Genomic DNA, 21393 nt, shown 5'->3' on the forward strand with positions numbered 1-21393 from the left:
AGAATCCCATGGGAGAAAGAACATCATCAAGTGAGATTAGAACTCACAACCTCGTCCTTCCGACGTTCTACTCTCGTGCACGTTTACTTCATTCCATAAGTATAGCCACATTTACTTGTCTCATACCTACCTTCCTTTCTCGAATCCCACCCTGCACAAAACTAGGAAAGTTCGAACATCTCGGACGGTTTGCAACTTCTATACGTCACCTTAAGTTTGTGTTCCTTTCCTCTTTGTTAAGGCATGGCTTATTTTTAATGGAAAATGCTAAATCTACTAAAAAAAAAAAAACTTACAAAAAATTTATTTCTCCACATGTCAGTTATTGATATGTTGAAAATTATTAAATTTGAAATTCAAAAGAAAACTAACAAAGTGAGTCTTGTAATGACTGTAAGTACATTGTAGCATTACTCGTTAATAACTGCCAACAAATTTGTTGTGGCACAATGATATAAAATATTAAAAGACATGTTACCAATTTTAGAGGCCTAAGGAGATTATCAATTAATTGACCCTTACTAACATTCTCATAAAAATGTTATTCATTATCCTTTCACTATCCCTTGACATGAAAACTTGATTACTAAAAGAATCATTTTTCTTAAAAAAATAATAATAATAAACGTGCTTGGTTAATAGAAGTTTTGCCATGTGTTTTCTATTGGGTTTTATGAAATTATACTGGAAATTTTGAATAAAGAACCATAATGATTCTTAGTTATGGGTCCTTAGGTATTTGGTTTGACAAATAGTTACAAAGACCATATCTCCTCTTAATAGACATTTTATAAGTTGAAATCCCATAATTGGCCACATAAATTTAAATATGTTGTTGCTTATGTCCCTATCAAATATATCTTACTAGCTATTACGTTAAAACATCATGTGTAAATGACGTATGATGATGTTGACATGGATCCTAAGGTGGTCTCTTTCAAAGGTTAGACCAATGAGTTAGACTGTTAGGGACACGTACTCATACTGTGGGGAGAAAAGGCATACGTGCTTTTTTCCCATAAAGAAATACAATCACTACAACAACTCCGACCCTCTGACAAACCAAATATATGAAGACACGAAGAACACTAATGGCAATAATATAAGGCCAGAATTACTTACCAGAAATGAAAAAAACAAACCTAGAATACGATACGACACATGACTAATAAATAAAGAAAAATGAATTTAATATGCGCATTAAATTACTTTTACCATTGAAACTCTTTCTAACTAAGAACAATGCGATGTCATTTGTGATTCTCTGTCATGAGAGACGTTTGAAATTAAATATATATATATATATATATATTTTTTTTTTGTTAAATAATTGTATTTGAAATAGTGTAATTGTATTTGAAAAATTACCAGCCTATTCCAACTATTATTTGTATTTAAACGATCGTCATAAAAACAAAAATTAATAAAATGAACGAGTCATATTATACAAAAATCTTATATTCTATACATCATTTAAAATATATGATTTTATTTTTTTATTCTCATATTTTATATTTTATATTTTATAAAATATGAAGATAAAAAGATAAAATTATATATTTTTAAATATATTTATAAAATTTTTCTAAAATAACACAAAAAGGGGAAGAAATATAAAATAGACTGTATGGAGTGCTAGAAGCGGCCACTTGCATGATACAAAAAGGAAAGAAAGACCTCATCGGAGTAGCTCGGAAATTCTTAGGATTCTCGTCCCTCGGTGCGAAGAAAACACGTTACTGTTGAACGGTCTCCACACTCTCCAGTCTCTCTGTTTCCTCTCCCTGTTTGTCTCTTCGTCGACTCCAACACACAATATCCTCCCCCCCCCCTCCCTCTCTCTCTCTCCCCTGTGGCTCTTCTCTTCGTGTCGATTACGTTCGCATTCACAAAGCATGGAGGCGGAAAACGGTTCGAATGTGGAACACTCGGGTCGGGTCCCGCTACTGGATGTGCCCACCAACCCCATGGTTACGCCTCTCCTCACGGACCTCTACCAGTTCACCATGGCTTAATCTTACTGGAAAGCTGGCAAACACCACGAACGAGCAGTGTGAGTTTCACGTTTTACCTTATCTTCGTTAGTTTATTTCTCTTCGTCCTTTTTTTTTCCAAACTTTTCTCTGTTTGGTTCCCATGAAAATTGGAAAGTAACACATTTCATTATCTTGAAGTGAAATTCGTTGGTTCTCAGAGCGTCGTTAGTTTGTTTATTTGAGCTATGCTAATTGCAGACAATGATGAACAATTTCTTGACCTCTGTTCCATTAATACCAAACCCATTATTTTTCAATTACGCGTTAATGAAGCTTGTATTGATTGGCTGATATGCGCATAATCCAAGTTTATTTCGCATTAATGAGCGGGGAATTGATCATTATGAACCTGCAATAAAGAATTTCGCGTTTCCTACTAATAACGTGATTTGTCTTAGTCTAATATCATGCTCAAAAGTGAACCATGGTGTTTGATCGGTAATTGTCAGTGTCAAAGGCCGCAAACTCTGTTGCTTCCTTCTGGTGTAGCTATATTTTAAGAGGTTAAACATGTTGTCTATTTGTTTAAGAAGTTCCGTTTGTCTAATTCCTATATATTTTTTTAGGTTTGATTTATATTTTCGAAAGAACCCGTTTGGTGGTGAATATACAATCTTTGCTGGTTTAGAAGAATGCATAAGGTTCATTGCTACTTTCAAGCTTGCAGAGGAGGAGATCTCTTTTGTCCGTAAATCCTTACCTTCTTCATGTGAGGTAAATCAAATAATTGAATTCACTGTTTGTAGTGAAATTCTTAGTCTTGTTCAAGAGTGGTTCCCATATGGCTCTCTCAAAATTCAGAACGACTGTTATTATTGACACATAATATTAACCGTCATAATACATATAAGTCAGCTTTGCCAATCTTATATCTTGTACATTTTATTAATATGTAATGAGCAGTGTGCTGAAAGTTGTTTTGCCTTTTTCTTTTTCAAAAAAGAAAAGAAAGAAAAATACAACAGGCGGGTGGAGATGAGGTGTAAACTTGGACCTCATGGTTTTGATTCAACTCTATGAGTTCCCTTGGATTACCTGATACACAGTTCTGTTGAGTGGGGCCGTGTATCCGGTGTCTTCTCCCCAAGGGTGGTGGGTTTGGAGGGCCTTGTCTTGATGAGGTTCCACATCACCCAAAAATCGAAGGAGAAAGAAGAACATTGTGCTCGTAATTCTTAAAGTTTCCAGGGCTGGTTGTGATGTTAATTGCACAAGACCTAAATAGGTGCTGCTATTTGAGGATGCAATGCTTTGACAGTGTTTTGAAGTTGACTAGTTGGTTGAGGGAAAGTAAATGATGACTAGGATAAGATTTACCATGCTGTATTTTACTTCATTTTATTACTTTTTTTCCTCGGGAATAATGAAATCAGATGAACTGATAGTGTGATTAGAAAAGTACTCAAAATATTCATTCGGGCAGCAGTTTCAATGTGCACTTTTGAGACTGGTGCGTGCTGTTCATTTAATCTGCGAACCCTACCTGCAAAATGTGGTTGACTGATCCATTTTTATTGATCAACCATAGGATGCATTCTACAACTATTTTAGAGGAATCAACTGTTCTGATGTTGAAGTGTATTCTGTTTCAGAGGGATCAGTTGTTTTCCCAAAGGTGCCATTGCTAAGAGTTGAAGGGCCCATTGTTGTGAGTACCATCAAACTGGTTTTACTCCATGTTTTTTATTTCTTCATAAAATAAATGTAATGTTTCAGTGGTTGATTGTTCTCAAGACTAACTATCAATTATCTTGCAAATATTTCTGTTTCAGGTGGTTCAATTGCTGGAAACTGCAATTGTGAATCTTGTTAATTTTCCAACATTAGTTGCTACCAATGCTGCAGGGCATCGATTTGTGGTTGGAAAATCTAAAATGCTTCTTGACTTTGGGCTTCGCCGAGCTCAGGTTGCTGATTGTTTTTCTATATTTTGAAGATTTCATCCATGTTTATCTTCATCATAAAGATATCTTTTATTTATATGTAGGGACCTGATGGCGGAATAGGGGCATCAAAGTACTATTACATTGGGGCTTTGATGGAACAAGGTAGTATTAGTTGGAAGCATCACTTGATACTTTTCAACTACAATGTTTTGCATCAATAAGTGTGTTAAGAATGTGTTTCGCACTTCTGCCGATGGGCTCAATCAACCCGCACTGAAAGAAGCGTAGGGTCTCAGTGGGTCAGGGACACCTTCGATGTCTAAGTCAATGTTTATAGTGATGGAGTATGAAATCAATGGAGTCATCAAGAACTCAAATCACCAATTGGTCTTAGTTATATAGATGCTTACTCGATCGATAACAATCGTATAACTGCATGATACGCTTCGATGATCTCGGATATGATGAGTATCGGACTTTGGATAGGCGATAACCAAAGAAGGAAACATTGTTATGGGTGAGAATCTCAGATAACTATCCTTATTAGGAAGGCCTGAGATTTCCTCGATGGCTATATCATTAATAGGGCTTGAATATACTGGCGATATTCTCTCGGGGCTACATTTTGCGGCCTGCCTTACTTCCCGTTTGCTGGGCTTATAGTGTTGGGTCATAGGCCCTTTAGAGGTGGATTGGACCCAATCTGATTGGGGAAATATTTGTACATCCAGTTACCCCGCAAATTCTACTCGGTGAGAATTTTTTTTTTTACCCTGCAACGCTTTAGTGACCCGTACTCGTTGTCTGCGGCGGTATCCATTCCCAATTCCCATGCCTAGGGTAACATGTGATGGCTTGGCTCTCACGTCTATTTGTGTAGCAAGGATCATGGGATTTGCTCCCGACGTTTCCTTTATGGTGACACTTGTCACTTTCCTACTAGGAGTTGTCCAATTGACACTGTCCTCCTATTTAAACCCCAAGTCCTAACTTTTATCAATTCTTTCCTTTTGCTTTCTACATGCCTTTGTTTTCTCTTCAAAAAACCCTAACTTTTATTTCTCCGATTTTTCCCTCTGTTGCTAGTGGCACCCAAGAACACCTCCCATTTTTCGTCTCTAGGTTCGCGTTCGTCACGTCCCAAGGGATCTCCCAGAAACCCGGGGGCTTCTAGCTAGGACAACCCTCAGTATTTCAAGGGGTACTATTGGTCTACGGCCACCACCTCGTCGGACTTGGACGTGGTGAGGAGTTCCTATAGAGTGCTTGAATCCGTCATCTTGGAAGTGCCGGGAGCTCGCCGTGGTGCCGTCAACTTGGAGGGATATGTAGAGAAGGTCACATTGTATCCTTCTATGTTATCTCGTGTTGGCCCATTGTAGCTCCATCCTAATGCCTGGAGGATTGTCCTGATGTGCGGTGTCATATGGCGCTGGTCCTGGGAACCGAGGATGAGGAGTACCTCAACCTGACTGCCAGGGTATTTTTTTATACCCAAGGGATACGGTTCCATGACATCATCTTGTGTAGTTTTCAATCCCGTACCAAATACTGGGTAGCTCGCCTGGAACCCCGATTCTCCCATGTTAAAAGTTTTAATTTTTTTTTTTTTTTGTAAGGGGTCGTGCTGGGAATTCCCGGCCGGCGAGACCGCCTGTGAAGAATTTCCCATTCGAGTCATGTGAGGGTCGTTTCGGACGACAAAGAGTTTTTTGTGAATCTGTTCAACCAGGAGTAGGCTCACTTAAAGAAGGTCTACTCCTAGGTTGAGGGCTTTAGGAAGAGGTTTGGATTGATGCCTGACCGGTCGCGCATTAGCGGCCACCACTTCCTGAGAGAGCCGTTCGCTTTTCGTGGCTAAAAGAGGCATTCTAGTGCTCTATCGGAGGGGAAGGGCAAGAAACCTAGCACAAAAGACGAGGTGGTTTACGGATCGCTGGGAGTTCGCGACTGCCCGGAGCCCGAGCGGGAGGCAACTCTTATGCTGGGCGGTTCTAGTCACTCCCTGTATGCTTAGTCATCATCGAGGGCCAGTGGATCGCCCCGGGCTCCTTCTCCCCCTCTTTCCTACCAGCCTGGGTAGCTAGGAAGCTTGAGGCCAACCTCTCTAGGAGGAAGACGTGGCTTTTTGGGATTGCCCGGCCCTTCGGATCCCGTCCTTTTTGGCGTTAATAATGCCAAGGTTGAGTTTGTTTGAGACACAGCTGACAAGCTCGCTCGCCTTCGGTTTATTTTCTTTATCATCCTTCCATTAACCGACTTGTGTTGGTATGTTAGGGAGTTGACTCATTGGCCGCTTGGATTGTCGATGGGAGGCCTGAGCTAGAAGAATAGGTCTGCGCGCTGCGGTCTTTTGTGGTACAAGCCCACTGAGAGGTCATCAAGGTGCGAGTTGAGAGGAATGAGGCAGATGCTGCATTTGCTCACATGGATGCCTACTCCTGTTCATTAGAGAGGAGTGTTTATGCTCTTTGTGAAGATATGACCTACCTTTGAAGTGACTTGGCGAAAGCGAAGGAGGAAATAACTCGTTGCTACCTCGAGGCCAAGCTGCTGGAGGAGGAAAGAGACTAGCCAGGACCGATTGACCCCCTAGAGGTGGAGTTACAGGAGAACAGGGAGTAGTGCTGCTAGTATGCAGCTACAACGGACCAAGCAGAGGGATCTTGTCGGGACCTATGCATGGACCTCAACCGTCTTCAAGGCAAAATGGAGAGTTTCAAGCCTCGACATGAGGTTGCTCAGAGGGGGTTGAAGAGGATGGAGGACAAGTACATCAAGCTTAACGACTCCCTATTACGTACTAGGAGGAAAGTCTCTTCTCGAGACCAGTAGACTACGACTTTGGAGTCCAAGTTGGCTTCTACTCAATGTTTTGAATACCGTACCGGATGCCGTACCGGTCAAGGCACTGGAATGAAATATTTCGGTACCGTTACCGTTTCGGGATAACGTTTCGGGATAGTCGATATATGAATAAATTATATATATAAAAATTATATTCCAAAATAATAGTCTATATATAAATAAATTATATATAAATACATATATATATAAATTATAAATATTCTAGTTTGAATTGAGGGTTAAAAAATAAGTTTGTAGTTTGAAAAAACGAAAAAAAAAAAAAACACAGGCCGAAATGTCGGCCGGTACAGGTCGAAATTGAGGTCGGTACGACCGGTATTTTGGCCGGTACGGAACTGGTATAGTACCTGTACCGGCCGGACGGCCGAAACGAAAAATTTCGGCCGGTATCGGCCGGTACGATACGAAATTTAAAACATTGCTTCTACTAGGGAAGAACAGGTTTCCCAGGATTTGTAGATAGCTGCTTTGGAACCAGAGTTGGCTTTTTCCAAAGAAGACCTGGTCCGACTTTCTCCTCAACTATCGATGGCCAATGTGGTTCCCAAAAGGGCTTGGGGCTATGGGTATAAGCATTGGAGAGGTTGAGGGACCATTTGATGGAGAACACTCAGACCGACTTGAATACCCTTGCCTAGATGACCCTCAAGCCCGACCGCTAGTCCCTTCAATTTCTCGATTCTCTGGGCAGGGATATGATGCTCGATGCCTTTCCCCCTCTGGCCCTGAATCCTTGATTTGTGTTTTTCCTTCGTAGTTGTATTGAAAATAACTTTTATAGTTGATCTTGAGCAATGGATGTGACTTTCTCACTTTATTACTTTTTTGATTTCCTGTGTGTGCCCCTTGTTTTGTTTTTTTTTCTTTTACTCAGGTTTTGTTGAGTTTGAGTACCCTGTATGGGTTTAGGCCTTCAAGATCCCGCCCTGATGAGTCTCGCCCTTCCATTGACGAGCAAGTTGTCTACGTAGATACTAGTGCTCCTCTTCAATTGTCGAGGAAGCCTTTGGGCTCATCCGCTTGTTGGATTACTCGATAAAGTTGTCCTGGCCTCCTTGTTGACTATTTGATTCAGCGAAGAAGGGGGCACCTTGGGAAGCACTCTTTCTTCTGGCCACAGTGGGGGTTCAACGATGCTCGACTTTGAAGGCGTATGCTTAGGAGGGTTGTTTGCTTTCAGGACCGCCATGTGAGTGTAGGGCCACTTGTCTTTGAGGGCTAGGTGGGGAGATGGGTTTGACTGCACTAAGTGACGAGTAGGGAAACGCTTAAGGAAGCGGTTTCCTCCTTTGGTCGACGTGCAAGCATGGAGCTCAACTATGAGAGCTAGGCAGGAGATGGGCTCGACCGTGTTAGATGGTGAGGAGGGAAATGCTTAAGGAAGCTGTTTCCTCTTTTGGTCATTGGATGAGTGCGAAGCTCGACTTTGAGAGCTCGGAGGAGATGGGCTTGACTGCGTTAAATGGCGAGGAGGGAAACGCTTAAGGAAGTTGTTTCCTCTTTTGGTCACTGTGTGAGCACAGTGCTCGGCTTCAAGAGCTAGGCGGAAGATGGGCTCGACCGCTCCTAGAGGGTGAGGAGGGAAACGCTTAAGGAAGCTAATCCTCCTTTGGTCGCCGTGCGAGCGTAGAGCTTGACTTTGAGAGCTAGGCAGGAGATGGGCTCTATTACACTAAAGGGTGAGGAGGGAATGCTTAAGGAAGTTGTTTCCTCCTTTGGTTGGCGTGCGAGCGCGGAGCTTGGCTTTGAGATCTAGGCGGTGTCAATGATGGCGACTGCTAAGCAATGTCCCTACACCTATTATCATCAATGAAAATATACCTGAGTAAATCTGCTATGATCATCAATGAAAGTCACATAATATTTAAATTTTTTATGTGAACTAATTGGGGAAGGTCCCCAAACATCACTATGGATAAGATCAAAACAGTGAGAAGCCTGACTAGCATGTAAAGGAAAGTGAGAGTTTTGCTTTTACCAAGCTTGCAAGAAGCACACTCAAGAGAGAAAGAACAATGTTCTTTATTACCAAATAAACCAGAGTTCAATACATGAGATAAGATTTGAGTATTTGGATGGCCTCAACGACAATGTCACACCATACTAAGATCTGGAACATTATTAAAAGCAAATGACAAATTAGGAGAACCTCAAGAAAATTTTGGAACAAGCAATAATAGTGGAAACAAGCATCCCACTTTAGGTCCCTTTGCGATGGCTTCTCCATTACTTGGTCCTGCACAACACAATCATAACCAGAAAAATTAACAACACAATTGTTATCAACTAATTGACCAACATAAATAAGATTCGTGGAAAGCTGAGGAGCAAGAAACACATTAGTAAACTTAGAAGAGACATCTCCGACAGCAGCGATCGGCAAGGAATTGCAATTGGCAGTTTGAATAGCAAGTTTTCCAACATAGAGCCAAACATGACACAGAACTGTGGGATTATTTGTCATGTGATTAGAAGCCCCTGAGTCCACATACTAGAGTTTAGTAGAATTGTTACCTTAGAACCCCATTGCTGATAATGCCAAAATTAGCATATGTTGCACCATTTTGGGTGTGCAGTAATTTGCTGCAGAAGGTGCAGGAACATAGGAATCACTTGGAGAAGAGTTATTTGTTGTTGAAGTCATTGTTGGAGGTACAATAACATAAGTTTGAAATGTTTAGGCCTAACAATTCTGGGGGCGGATACGACATTCTTTGATAATGTGACCCTTCTTCTTGCAATAAGAGCAGTATTTTTTGGGACAATTGGCAACGATATGCCCATATTCCTTGTAACAAAAACACTACAAATTTTTAGAATGCATAGACGGTCTTTGTCCTTGGGCAGCATAAGCCACAGTTCCTGAACTGCCATGAGATTGGTCCAGAGTAGCTTGAGTAGTAAAACGTTTTTCTTCACAAAGTAACTCATCAAAACAAACATCAAGAGAAGGAATTGGAGATCTGTTTAGCAGAGAGGAGCGAACAGATTCATTTTTCGGATGTAGTTTTATAAGAAACTGATTACGCTGACTAGTCTTGTGAAGATTAAGAATGGTCGAAAGAGCGGCAAGAGGAACATCCACTGTAACCAGATCAGTATATTCATTCCAAAGAGTCAGAAATGCCGAGTAATAGTCTTGGACAAGATGGAAAGACTGCCATGTTGAAAAATGGCAATCACATGCTCTAACTGAAAGCGACGAGCATCATTATATTGATGATAAACCTTTTTCAAGTAATTCCACATGGATTGAGTGGAGCGATGAGGGTGCAAGCTGGTGACAATATGTGGCTCCATCGAACCAAGAAGCCAAGACATGATTCGAGCATCAAGCACAACCCATGAAGGACAAGACCTGAAATCCTTGGATTTGTCAGTGTTGGATGTTTGTGCGACATCCGTGCCATCAATATGACCCCAAAGGTCTATTCCCTTGAGGAAAAGTTCAAACTGAAATGCCCAGGTAGAGTAATTTTTGCCCGAAACTTGACACAGATAGGTGCGGAGTCCATTGCAAATAACACTGTTCAGCAAAGAAGCCGAGAGCCACAAAGAGCCAAAAAATTGCCAAAAACACCCAAACCAAGCCGAAATTCCACCAGATGGTTGCTGCAACAGCAAAACACCTAGACCAAGTCAAAATTCCTACCGGATGGTTGCTGCACATCAAAGACACCCAGACAAAAAAAAAACAGACGTGCCGAAAGGCTGAGAAGGTGCTGAAAAATGAGAATTGTCACGTCGGGTTCACCAAGAACAACATAGACCTCACCGAAAAAACAAGAGACACCTCTGAAACCGAGGAGAAAAAAAAAATTTGAAGGAAACAAAGAACTTAGCAGGTGATGGTTGTGGTATTAGAGTAGCTTGCAAGAAGCTTCACAAGACTAGTCGGCGTGATCAGTTTCTTATGAAACTACGCCCGGAATATGAATCTGTTCGCTCCTCTCTACTGAACAGATCTCCTATTCCTTCTCTTGATGTTTGTTTTGGTGAGTTATTTCGCGAAGAACAACGTTTTAGTACTCAAGCTACTTTGGCTAATCTCATGGCAGTTCAAGAACTGTGGCTTATGTTGCCCAAGGACTAGGACCACCTATGCATTCTAAAAACTTGTAGTGTTTTTGCTACAAGGAATATGGGCATATCACTGCCAATTGCCCCAAGAAATATTGCTCTTATTGCAAGAAGGGTCACATTATCAAAGAATGTCGTATCTGCCCACAGAATCGTCGGGCTCAAGCATTTCAGACTTCTGTTATTGTACCTCCAGCAGCGACTTCTGCGGCAAATGGCTCTTCTCCAGGTGATTCCTATGTTCTTGCACCTCCTGCAGCGAATTACCGCATACCCGAAATGGTGCAACAGATGCTAATTTCAGCATTATCAGCAATGAGGTTCTAAGGTAACAATTCTACTAAACTCTGGTATGTGGACTCGGGGGCCTCTAATCATATGACAAATAATCCCACAACTCTGTGTCATGTTTTCGGCCCTACGCTAGAAAATCTGCTATTCAAACTGCCAATGGCAGTTCCTTACCGATCCCTGTTGTCGGAGATGTCTCTTCTAAGTTCACTGATGTGTTTCTTGTTCCTCAACTTTCCACAAATCTTATTTCTGTTAGTAAGTTAGTTGATAAAAATTGTGCTGTTAATTTTTCTAGTGATGGTTGTGTTGTGCAAGACTATGTAACGGGGAAGCCGATCGCGAAGGGACCTAAAGTGGGGCGCTTGTTTCCACTATTTTTACTTGTTACAACATTTTCTTCAGTTTCTCCTAGTTTGTCATTTGCTTGTAATAATGTTCCAGATTTTAGTATGGTGTGGCATTGTCGTTTAGGCCATTCCAATACTCAGATCTTATTTCATGTATTGAACTCTGGTTTACTTGGTAATAAAGAACGTTGTTCTTCCTCTCTTGAGTGTGCTTCTTGCAAGCTTGGTAAAAGCAAAGCTCTCCCCTTTCCTTTGCATGCTAGTCGAGCTTCTCACTGTTTTGATCTTATCCATAGTGATGTTTGGGGACTTTCCCCGATTAGTTCACATGAAAAATTTAAATATTATATGACTTTCATTGATGATCATAGCAGATTTACTTTGGTATATTTTCTTCACTCTAAATCTGAGGTTTTTTGTACTTTCACTTTGTTTTTAGCGCATGTTGAAAATCAATTTTCTGCTTCTATCAAAACATTATGCACAGATTCCGGTGGTGAATATTTGTCTCCTGAGTTTTAGGACTTCTTGGCTTCTAAAGGTATTATTCATCACCGTTCATGTTCATCTGCTCCACAACAAAATGGAGTAACTGAATGCAAAAATAACCATCTTTTGGATGTGGTATGTACTCTCTTGTTAGAATCCTCTGTTCCATCCATGTTCTGAGTTGAGGCTATGAAAACTGCTACTCACTTGATTAATCGTTTACCTTCCTGAATCCTACACATGGAGTCTCCCTATTTTCGTTTGTTTGCTAAGCAACCTAGTTACGATAATCTCCGTACCTTTGGTTGTGTATGCTTTGTTCATTTATCTCCTCATGAGCGACATAAATTATCTGCTCAAGCTATTCGACGTGCCTTCTTGGGATATAATGTGTGTCAAAAGGGCTTTGTTTGCTATGATCCTACGTTACATCATACACATATTTCTCGGAATGTTATTTTCTTTGAAGGGGTTCCTGGGCGAGATGCTGCTCACGAGTGCTACTAGGGTAATCTTCTCATATTGGTTGTCTTTGGTCATATGCTCCTTGTTGAACTGGGAAAGGTAAGCCTTCGGGCTCTCGTCCTCCCGTTGTTTGACAGTGAGGAGGTAGGAGGCCGGTTGCCTTCTTCTCCTATTGGCCATGAATTTTGTCAAGAATTGCTTGACCAGTTCCTCGAAACTATCAATGGTACCTGGTTGTAGGGCTCTGAACCATCCCCTGGCGAGCCCCTTAATTTTCAAGGAGAAAGCTTGACAAGCAATCTCTCCAGGAAAGCCTTGGAGCATCATGTGAGCCTTAAAAATTTCTAGATGCTCAACCGGGTTCTTAGAGCCGTCATATATCTCCATTTGTGGGTCTTTGAATTGAGGTGGGAACGGTGTGCCTTCACCTCAGCACTGTAAGGGAGATTTGTGCTGTTGAGCAACTGGTCGACTGAGGATGATGCTCCTATCTTCCTGGCCATTTCCTTGTAGTTATCCATGAGGTTGCACAACTTGTTGTGCGTCCTCTTCTTTTCCTTCGGCAGCCACCCCGCCAGCACGTTGTGACTCTGCTTCAGTTTGATTGTTTTGGTTTGGTCTTGCATCTTCCCCAGATCCAGAGTTCCTTCGCCTTAGGATTTTGTTTTCTTGCTAGAGATTCTCCATCTCCAACACCTTCTTCATCCGCTCCTCCATCTATGCAAATCTCCCCTCCATGTTCGTCGAGGTAGCTTGTTGATCGCGGGTCGCTTGAGAACATGTTGTAGTAGGCATATGAAAAGCACGCTGAGGTTACCGACTAGATCCCACAGATGGCGCCAACTGTTAAGAACATTTTTTTGCACCTCTGCCAACGGGCTCAATCAACCTGCATTGAAGGAAGCATAAGGTCTCGGTGGGTCAGGGACACCTCCAATGCCTAATTAAGTGTTTATAGTGATGGAGTATGAAATCAATGGAGTCATCAAGAGTTACCTCAAATCACTAATTGGTCTCAGTTATATAGATGCTCACTCGACTGATAAGGATTGTATAATTGCATGATACGCTCCGATGATCTCGGATATGATGAACATCAGACTTTGGGTAGGCGATAACCAAAGAAGGAAACATTGTTATGGGCAAGAATCTTGGACACCTATCCTTATTAGGAAGGCTCGAGATTTCCTTGATGGCTATATCATTAACAGGGCTCAAATATACTGGCGATATTCTCTTGGGGCTACATGTTGGGGCCTCCCTTACTTCCCGTTCGTTGGGTTTACAGTGTTTGGTTCGTGGGCCCTTGCAAGGTAGACCGGGCCCAATCTGATTGGGGAAATATTTGTCCCTCCAACATGTTTCCTGTAGCTTAAATTTAGCAGCATTCTGCTCTTTTTAAATACCTTCTAAAGTATCTGTTGATGGTAAGCTTATGTCTCATTGCTTGTCTATATTAAGTTTCCTTTGACATAGCGTTTCCCCATGCCAAATCCAGTCTAAAATCTTGGAAAATAGTTTTGATTATTAATGTATGTCTCAAGCATCATACTTTCAGAGTTTATCCCAGCATAGAGTTTGCATTTTCCTTGATGTTTATGGTTTGACATGGCTTCTCTCTGTTACCATGTTGTGTTGACAGCAATATTGCAGCTGGGAGGTTATTTGGAATACCGCTTCATGGAACGCATTCCCATTCCTTCATTAGCTCATTTAAGGTTTGTGTTTCTTGTAGGGGATTTCATTTCATCTTTGTATGGCATTTGCAAAGAGCAAATTTACTGCACATGAAGTCGATTATAAAATGTTTATGCTCTGTGAATTACGTCTGCTTTGCTCTTGACTATCTCTTACTTTGTGCACGAAGCGATTCTTTATCTGATTTATTCAGTGATTTGGCAGAGCCCTGATGAGATCATAGATAAATCACTTCAAAGCAGTGACGGCTCTAGTGTCTGTGAGGATTTTGTTAGTCTAGTTCAGACATGGTTAAGAAAAATTCAGGTATTGTTTTCAAGCCTTTTTCTGGTTTATTATTGGGTTTTGGAATGTGTTCATGTGCTCTTCATGTATTTTACAAGAGAACTAAGTTAAATAATACCATTCTGAACCACCACCTAAGCTATCACTTGTAAGTACATTAAATTTAAGCATATTCATTTACTTCTTAATATGTACCAGACTGGGTCAAATAGGATTCAGAGGCAGTATATGGACCAGTTGAAGATGGAGATGAACATTGTTTTTAGAGATAATCTTTAAACCGGTCCGTCTGTCCTCTACTAAAAAACAGCTCACCAATAAGTGAGAGCCACGTAGGCGGTCCATTGGAACACCAATGTGACTGCGTTGTAGGAGATAGCCTTGCAGCCCCTTCTAGTTTGCGTCACAGACCCTCATCTGAGTCATCTTCTTCCTTCACAAACCCCCCATCTTTGTGAGCCAACGAATGGAGGCATCCGCACCCCATCTTTGTGAGCCATGAGCTCATTACCCATAGAAAACTCATCCAATTTTCGGTCTTCAGTCCTAGGGCCAAACCTGTCTCTTCTAGACCCTGAATCACGAGTCTTGATGAATAATGGTACCCATTCTTACGTCTGGCAGCACGATCACAGGCCTTATTGTATTCCACACCGCAAGAATCATTCCTGTAATAGTCATACTCTCTTTCGAAGGGCTTCTAAGTCCGTTCTACTGTAAACATTGAATTGCCCTGCGCCATGTGATTCACAACCACAACTCTTCTCAATCAAAAATAAAACTCAAAAATACAAGAAATACAAACCCTGAACTGTTGGCGCCGACAGCTTCAGAATCGCGTTTTTGTGGTGTGGGGGGATATGTATAATCGGAGATGGTGGCTGACGGAACTGGGTGACGGATCTGAAATTTGTGAGGGGTGTTCGATTAGGTTGAGTTTCTGAAGAAGAGATCTACTTCGCAGGGGGGCATTTGACTGTGATGATCCTCATGTGAATTGTGTGGAATCGCTGACGTGGTGGATTATTATTGGAGGCTGGTAATCCCTTGGGAACAGCCGGTCCGGTGCAAAGCCTTTTTGTTGTTTTTAACATGAGGTGGTGAGAAAACACTGGTGAGATATGATTGAATAGTGTGCATGTGACCCTTGATAGAGTTGTGTGGCAAAAATTGGATATATGAAACCATACCCAACAATGAGTTGTAATGTAACGTTTTATTTTGGATTATAATTTTTTTCTAAAAAATTCTGTCTCTTGTCAGTAAAATATATGTTTCTTGAGATGTATAGGTTTAAATGCATGTATTTGGGTTTTTTGCCTTGGAGTTAATAAACATCATGATAATACTAACATCCATGCATTCTTTGCAGTGGTCAAATTCATTACGTGGCGTTTTTAGTGAGACCAATCAAAGTGAGCTAGCAGCGTTCACGTCATATGCCTTGGCATTCCCTAATAACTTTTTAGCTCTTGTGGACACATATGATGTAAGTGAAAATTTTGCAAATTACCTGAGAATGTTTAAATAATGAGACCTACTTATCTTTCTTTGTTTATTAACCAGTGTTGGTTTCTATATCATCAAGACCTAGTTTGTTTCCTCATCATGTTTAAGGATTTGCTTTTAAAAGTTTATGTGCTGTAGATGATACTCAATCTACAAACTATAACCTCTATCTCTCTCTCTCTCTCTCTCTCTCTCTCATCTCATTATACTTTTGCTGGATTGAATTTGGGTCCTCAAGCTGGTCAGTTTCTGTTCCAAGATTTGGACTATGCATTTGGTTTTTAAAAGAGAAGAAAAAGCCATCTCTAAAACTTGGTAATTAATTAACGTGTTTGTGTTTCGTATCTAGCTAGGTTGGCTTTTGAAGGTGATCTTGAAATGATTCTGTCCTACACAGTCCGATGACTGTGATGTGGGAAAGCTTAATGCTTGACCAAGTCATGCATCCACGACCATTTTATCATTTATATTTAGGTTTCTTTCTGGTTTTGAACGTTTTCCCTTGCAGAAAACATAATAAATCCTAGCATTGAACTTCTGAATGTCACAATGGTGTCGACGCGAGTGCTATGTTCATGAAGTTCATGTTTGTACCTTTCCTTCTGGATGAATATTGGTGTGTCCTATACTTTATATCGGTATATCCTATATTTTCTTTCTCTTCTTTCTCTTTTTCCTATGTCAAGAGAATGTAACCATATTACAATTCTCACTCTTTTATAGTCATACTTAATTTTGGTATATATACATAATTGTTGGATAGCATGTTATTGACATTCATTGTACAGGTCATCAGGAGTGGCATCCCAAACTTTTGTGCAGTTGCTTTATCACTTTTTGATTTGGGGTACTTCTGAAAGGTTTTTGATTTACTTATGTGCGCAAGATCTTCAAGACTTGTTCTTCCATCATTTGATCCATGCATATAGGACAATATTTATATCTCAAGTGCTGAGTTTAGAAGATGTGATGCACAGGTACAAAGAAGTAGGGATTAGGTTGGATTTTGGTGACCTAGCATATTTGTCTTGTGGGGCCCGGAAGGTTTTTTTTGGCTATTGAGAATGAGTTTGAAGTGCCAGGCTTTGGAAAGATGAGTATCACAGCTAGCAATGACCTCAATGAGGAAACTTTAGATGCTTTAAACAAGCAGGTAATGATTCCAAACCAAATTTACTGTAAATTATATTGGTAGTTGTCTCAATTCTATGTAGATGCAATTAAAACCTTAAGATATTTTGTCTAAGCTAAGTATTCAACAAATAATTTGCTTCAAATGGGATGACCATATGATAATATTACTGGTACTAAGCAACAGAAACCTCTTTTGACGGATGTTCACATTGCAGTTATTTCATTCAGCTGGCACGCTTCCTGTGGTGATCTCATTTTAATGTAGTTGTACATTGCCCTGGTTTTCAGGGATGCTCTCATTTTCCCATTATCTCGTTTTAGTGAACTATTATGGTTTCAATCTCCTATAAAACCAAGACTCTAGTTACCCAGCAAATTTGTCTTTTCTAGACATTTCAAAACGTCTATATGAATTTCGTCTAAGCAGTTAGTGACCTGGTAGTTGTTGTGAAAAACACCACACCTACACACAACAAAAACGAGACATACAGTGAAATAAATGCGAAAACACAGGAATCAAGCGCTCGAGCCCACACACACGACACATAATTAACGTGGTTCTACAACGTGCTTACGTCCACAGAGCTGTAGGGGATTTTATTCTATAGGAGATTACATTATTCAGTGAGTTACAAGAGCTTTCCTCTAATCACCTAATCTCAACTCTCCCTCTCTAGGGCTTTTTCTCTCTCAAGAGTGCTCTACACCATTTGCCTCTCACTGTTCTCTCAATATGATACATTTCTGAACAAAACACTACATATATATAGATAACGGCCTTGGAAACCCTAATTTGACAAAATAGGGTTCTTCGCTCGAGCGGGTGTCGAGGGTGGCCCGAGCGAACAGGCAATCTAACATTGGCTCGAGCAGACTGTCGAGCGAGCCTCAAGCGAATTTTCTGTCCAAGTTTTGCTTGAGCCAACTATTGAGCACGCCTCGAGCGAACTCACTACTTGAGCTTTGCAACCAGTGAGTTCGCTCGAGCGCCATGTCAAGTGACAGTTGAGCAAACAGTCTGTCTACACCTTTTCCAGCGCACAAAACCAATCAGGCTCCATCACACAACAGTAATCCCACATACGACATATACATTCTTGACTAGTCGTGACTTGCTCAAGTTAATGTCACATACTGAAAATAGGATGTTGTAACATTTTTTTCTCAAATCTCTCTCTTGGGATAGTTTCTCCCACTAATGTTTCATCTATCTACATCTGATTTACATTTTCTTTCTCATAAAGGTGATATGATAAAGAAATTTCATGACACTTAACAAAAAATAAATTATGATATGATACAGAGTTTTAAGTTTTATCAAATTTCTAATTAAATTTGCTTGACCCGTGCAGGGTCATGAGGTTGATGCATTCGGAATTGGAACCAATCTGTTTACGAGCTATGCTCAAGCTGCTTTAGGTTGTGTTTTCAAGCTCGTTGAGATACATAATCAGCCACGCATCAAACTTTCTGAAGATGTTTCAAAGGTTTGATCATGCTGTCTAGAAATCTCAAGATTTCATTTTATTTTCTTCAGCTGACATTTTTCATTTATTTTTAGGTCTCTATTCCATGTAAAAAGCAGTGCTACAGGTTGTATGGGAAAGAAGATTATCCTCTAGTAGACATAATGACGGGAAAATGAACTGCCGCCAAAGGTATCTTGTCAATTTGGTAAATAGAAGTTTTCTTTCTCATCAACATATGTATATTTATGTATGTTTGTATGTATGTCCTATCAGGATTCATATGATCTAAAATTAGGATTACACAACCTATCAAAAAAAAAAAAAAAAAAAATTAGGATTACACAAGCAGACAATATTTTCTTATCACCTTGTGGATTTTGGCTTGCGCTTAATGCATAGGAGTAGGAGAATGGGGTACAAGAAGAAGAGGGCATCTTTTTCATCTTTCTCTTCACTATGATTTTTTTATATGGTGTGAAAAATAAACTGAAAGATCTAAACCACATCTAGTTTAGTTGTTCTGAAGGCACCTGATTCTATATTTTATCTTTTTACCGCATAAGGCTGCATTTTCCTTTATGAATCCTTTACATATAGATGCATCATTCTTTACGTCATTTTTGTCTTTTTTTTTTTAATTTATTTTTTAGTTCTAATTAGAATTTCTAGTATTCTACAATATTCTCTAATTCCATACAAGTTGGAAAATATATAGGGGAACCAAAGACAAGAAAAGTCTCAACCAGCAAGCTCTTCTTCAGATGTATGTAGTAGATTGTGAGTTCCATTTTCCCTCAAAACATGACTGGTAGTGTCTCCTAAGTACTTGGGCGAGGGAAAATCGTGATAGAACTGCAAAGGAAGTCGTTCAGGAGATCTACATGTATCCTGGATAACCAAAACAAATGGGCTGCCAAATTAAGGATCTGGTATATCAGGGGACAGGTAATGACCATGTTCTGTGGCTGCGCTATCTTCAAACTGGGATTGAAGGACATAGAGTTCCTCTGATTTTTCCCTTTTGGAATTGGCCAGTCAAAGCAAAATTTAATCCCGAGGACTCTGGTGTCATGATTAACACCTTTAGTTTTAGACAGCCAGTCCAATCTTGGATGGAAGAGGATTGCGGTAGGATTTAATGCCCACTGTAAAGTCATATTTGATGATGAATCATTTTAGTTGACCTTATATAGAAGCTACATGTAGCCATTTCCATGTAATATGGATTAAGGCTTATTTGAGTGTCCAGTAAGATGGTCAGATTCTCCAAGCCATTGATTATTCTACATACTATTTGTAACTTCTTTTTTTCCCTACAAATGTATCCATTAATTGCTTTCCCTTTTGATTTTATAGTTCACTCACTCTATATTGAATTGTGTAAGCAGACAGGTTTCTTGTTTTGTCTACTTTTAATACGCAGGTAGGAGAAAGAATCATATGTTGTCACCCTTTCAAAGAATCTAAGAGAGCATATGTGGTGCCACAGCGTGTTGATGTGCTTCTAAAATGTTACTGGCCTGGAAGCTTAGGTGCATGCTTGGGAATAGTTTTTGAGCACTTATCCTTTTCTCAATTTTTTTTTTACCCATAATCTCTTGTGCGTGTGCGTGTGCGTGTGCGTGTGCTTGTGCGTGTGCTTGTGCACGTCTATCTATTGTACAATTTTCTATTTTTATCGGGGACACTGTTAATGCACTTTCCATCCGGCTAAAAACTATGTTTGTCACTTTATTTTTGAAATCTCTGAAACCTTACTGAGAGTAAAGTTTGTGGTCACGGCATTGTTTCTGGAGGACAAGGACTGGGTGGTCAGCATTATCAGCTACCAGCTACCTCAACCTTAGATGCAGCTTGTGACTGATTATTCAGTTTGCTTAGCGCGTGAACAATGTCTAACCTCAAGTTTTATTTCTTGCAGATAAACCTAGAGAAGATTTACGACCACTGAAGAAAATCAGGGAACTATGGATCAAACAACTTGAGCAAATGTGTCCCGACCACATGAGGAGATTGAACCCGACACCATACAAGGTACTATATATATATGTGCATATATATTTATATTCAATTATTGAAATTATAATTGCTTCCATGAGAAATGACTGCAACTTCAACATTATAAATGGTAAGCAGGTGAGTGTAAGTGCAAAATTGTACGACTTAATTCATTTTCTATGGCTCAAAGAGGCACCTGTTGGGGAGTTGCAGTAAAGATGATACGATGGATTGCATGAAGCAGGTTAGAATTGCAGTAAGGATGGTAAGATGGATTAATTATTCCAATAACGTTTGCATTAAAAAAAATTATTCCAATAAAGTGGCAGAAGCTTCAAATAGACAGCACATATTCATGTTTAAATCACATGTTCATTGGATTGAGGAACAGCGATCTGTTCTTTTGTTACTTAATATAAAATTTGTTTGCTTGTTCATACCTGCCTCTTCCAACATGCGGCCAAATCTACCATTGGCTGAATCTTGGCCAACTCTTTTTCAAGCGTTAATCTATTGCTAGCCTCCATCTGCAACGCCAAGGAGCAACAGAAGCTTGAAACAAGCACACATTTTCAGCAAATATTCCAGGACAACTTTGTATTTAAGCCCAGAACATGGATTCCCACGCTGTGTAAAGTTAGGCAAGAATATATACAGACCGAACACTGATACAGTAACAAGATGCTGCAGTTAACGTGAATACCTGCAGTTGTGAACGGTCTGTTACCCTATCACTACTCTCGTGACCATAATTGTTTAACAATCTGATTAGGAATATGTAAACCTGATGTGACAAAAGTACTAATCAATGTCAAACATTTCCTTTTCCAACCCA

General features: G+C 40.2%; 1 pseudogene; it reads left to right on the forward strand.

The window, feature by feature from the left end:
* Positions 1-1895: 1895 nt before the first annotated feature.
* LOC121246499 lies at positions 1896-20994 on the forward strand (annotated as a pseudogene).
* Positions 20995-21393: the final 399 nt, after the last annotated feature.

Source organism: Juglans microcarpa x Juglans regia, chromosome 1S (genome assembly GCF_004785595.1).
Source record: "Juglans microcarpa x Juglans regia isolate MS1-56 chromosome 1S, Jm3101_v1.0, whole genome shotgun sequence".
Lineage (NCBI taxonomy): Eukaryota > Viridiplantae > Streptophyta > Magnoliopsida > Fagales > Juglandaceae > Juglans > Juglans microcarpa x Juglans regia.